The sequence below is a fragment of the Aotus nancymaae genome, unplaced genomic scaffold (assembly GCF_030222135.1).
Source record: "Aotus nancymaae isolate 86718 unplaced genomic scaffold, 86718_ANA_hifiasm-v0.15.2.pri h1tg000022l_1, whole genome shotgun sequence".
NCBI classification, from domain to species: Eukaryota; Metazoa; Chordata; class Mammalia; order Primates; family Aotidae; genus Aotus; species Aotus nancymaae.
In genome coordinates, this window is record NW_026988435.1 from 1,354,199 (window position 1) to 1,357,763 (window position 3,565).

Genomic DNA, 3,565 nt, shown 5'->3' on the forward strand with positions numbered 1-3,565 from the left:
ACTCATCTCTCATGGTCATAATCACCTCTCCATGCCCCTGAGTGATGCTGTTTAACCTAACATGCCCCCAAACAGGTCCCTCATACCTCACACAGCAGCCTGTTCCACACAGCAGCCAGTTTCATTTAAAAACTTTCCTACTATTTTCAACAAAGATGCCTAGACCATTTAATGGGGAGAGACTGGCTCTTCAATAAATGGTGTTGGGAAGACTGAATAGCCACCACACAAGAATGAAGTTGGATCCCTACTGTCTTTGTCCATTTTGTGCTGCAGTAACAGAATACTGGAGACCGTGTAACTTATAATGAACAAGAATTTATTTCCTCACAGTTCTGGAGGCTGGGAAGTCCAAGATCAAGGTGCTGACATCTTGTGAGCACCTTCTTGTTGCATCTCAACATGGCAGAAAGGCAAGAGAGAGACAAAGGGGGATTGAGCATGTCCTTTTATAGAAAATCCACTCCTGAGATAACAGCATTAATCTCTTCACAAGGGCAGAGCCCTCGTGATCCAAACACCTCTCACTTCCCAGCACTGCTGCACTGGTAATCAAGTTTCCAGTGCAAGAACTTTGGGGGGGCACGTTCAAGTCATAGCACTTGCTTCACATCGTGTGCAAAAATTAACTCAAAATAGATCAAAGACCTAAATATAAAAGCTAAATCTATTCAACTCTTAGAAGAAAACATGAGCAAAACTCTTTGCAGCCTTGGATTGGGTGATGGTTTTTTAGATATGACAACAAAAGCACAAACAACCAAAGGGAAGAAAGATAAATTGGGCATCATCGAAATTAAAAACGTTCTCTGTTTCAAAATGACACTATCAGGTGAAAAAGCAACATTCAGGGCAGGGTGTGGTCGCTCACGCCTGTAATCCCAGCATTTTGAGAGACCAAGGCAAGCAGATCACTTGAGGTCAGGAGTTTGAGAACAATCTGGCCAACATGGTGAAACTCCATCTCTACCAAAAATACAAAAATTAGCTGGATGTGGTGGTGTGTGCCTGTAATCCCAGCTACTCAGGAGGCTGAGGCAGGAGAATTGCTTGAACATGGGAGGCGGAGGTTGCAGTGAGCTGAGACTGCATCTCTGCACTCCAGCCTCAGCAAAAGAGTGAGACTCCATCTTAAAAAAAAATAAAATAAAACCATACAGAATGGGAGAAAATATTTGCAAGCTGTATATATGACAAAGAAATTATATTTAGAATATACAAAGACAATTAAGACATGTATTAGTATGCAAATACATTTACCCAATAAAATATTATTAACTATAAAAATTATGGCTCAATAATGAGAAGACATGGGCAAAGAATAAACACATTATTTGCCATCTGTGTGATGTTATTAAAAAGATATTTCAATTAAAACCACAGTCTTATATGGTTAAAGTAGAAAATAATGATAACAAGAAGCAGCTTCTCTATTCCTTCTGGAATCTCCACCTGATTCAGCCCTGCCTCCCCCATGTCCATCAGGGTGACCCAGAAGTCCTACAAGGTCTCCACTTCTGGCCTTCAAGCCTTCAGCAGCCACTCCTACATGAGTGGGCCCAGTGCCTGCATCAGCTCCTTGAGCTTCTCCTGAGTGGGCAGCAGCAGCTTCCAGGATGGCCTGGGTGGAGGCTATGGTGGGGCCAGTGGCATGGGAGGCATCACTGCCATAATGGTCAACCAGAGCCTGCTGAGCCCCCTTAACCTGGAGGTGGACCCCAACGTCCAGGCCATGCACACCCAGGAGAAGAAGCAGATCAAGACCTTCAACGACAAGTTTGCCTCCTTCATAGACAAGGTAAGTTTTCTGGAGCAGCAGAACAAGATGCTGGAGACCAAGTGGAGCCTCCTGCAGCAGCAGAAGATGGCTCAGGGCAACGTGGACAACATGTTCCAGAGCTAGAGACTCTGGGCCCAGAGAAGCTGAAGTTGGAGGTGGAGCTTGGCAATATGCAAAGGCTGGTAGAGGACTTCAAGAACAAGTATGAGGATGAGATCAATAAGCCTACAGAGATGGAGAATGAATTTGTCCTCATGAAGAATGATGCAGATGAAGCTTACGTGAACAAAGAAGAGCTAGAATCTCACCCGGAAGGGCTGACTGATGAGATCAGCTTCCTCAGCTGCTGTATGAAGAGGAGATCCAGGAGCTGCAGTCCCTGATCTCAGACACATCTATGGTGCTGTCCATAGACAATAGCTCCTCCCTGGACATGGATGGCATCATTGCTGAGGTCAAGGTGCAGTATGAGGAGATCACCAACTGCAGCTGGGCTGAGGCTGAAGGTGTGTACCAGATCAAGTATGAGGAGCTACAGACGCTGGCTGGGAAGCAAACGGATGACCTGCAGCACACAAAGACTGAGATATCCATGATGAACTGAAATATCAGCCAACTCCAGGCTGAGATTGAGGGTCTTAAAGGCCAGAGGGCTTCCCTGCCAGCACAGGTGCTGAGCAGCATGGGTAGCTGGCCATTAAAGATGCCAACACCAAGCTGTCCAAGCTAGAGGCTGTCCTGCAGCAAGCCAAGCAGGACACGGTAGCAGCTGCCTGAGTACCAGGAGCTGATGAACGTCAAGCTGGCCCTGGACAAGACTGTCACCTACAGGAAGTTGCTGGAGGGCAAGAAGAGCCAGCTTGAGTCTGGGATGCAGAACATGAGTATCCATATGAAGACCACCAGCCACTATGCAGGTGGTCTGAGCTCAGCCTGTGGGGCCTCACAAGCCCTGGCCTCAGCTATGGCCTGGGTTCCAGCTTTGGCTCTGGTGTGGGCTCTGGCTCCTTCAGCCAAACCAGCACCATCAGGGCTGCAGTTGTGAAGAAAATGGAGACCCACGATGGAAAGCTGGTGTCCAAGTCCTCTGACATCCTGCCCAAGTGAACAGAGCTGAGGCAGACCCTCCCAGCCTGCCCCTCCTGAGGCTCCCAGAGCCCAAGAGGGAGGCTCCTATGAAGGATTAGCACAGGGAACAGGAGACCCACCTGAGGCTTAGCCCTAGCCCTCAGCCCACCAGTGGGGAGTTTACTGACTGGGCACCTCCTTGCCCATGCCTCCAGCTACAACACAATGCAATTGCTTTTATTGTGTGTGTCCAAAATAAAACCTCAGCTCTTAAAAAAAAAAAAAAAAAAAAAAAAAGCAAGCAAGAAAGAGAGAGACAGAGAGAGAGAAAAGGAAAGAAAGAAAGAAGAAAAAAAGAAAGAAATAGAGAAAGAGAAAGAAAGAAAAGAATGATAACACCAAATACTGGATGCAGAGAAAATGGATCACTCAGACACTGCTGGCAGGCATGTACAATGGCAGGACCACTCTAGAACAAAATATAACAGGTTCTTACAAAAGTAAATGTGCACTTATCATATGACTGGAAGCATCCCTAGGCAATAAAAGTGAATTAACTATTGATTCATGCAACAACTTCACTGGATATTGGGAATTACACTAAGTGAAAAACACCAACCTCCGATTATATACTGGCTGGTTCCATTTAGGTAATACTGGGGTTTTTTTGTTTTTCTGAGACGGGATTACTTTGTCACCCAGGGTGTAGTACAGTGG

At 46.2% G+C, this 3,565-nt stretch overlaps 1 pseudogene; it reads left to right on the top strand.

Annotated features, from left to right (window-relative positions):
* The first annotated feature begins 1,474 nt into the window (after positions 1-1,474).
* On the top strand, positions 1,475-2,887 carry LOC135276343 (keratin, type II cytoskeletal 8-like; annotated as a pseudogene).
* The last annotated feature ends 678 nt before the right edge of the window (positions 2,888-3,565 follow it).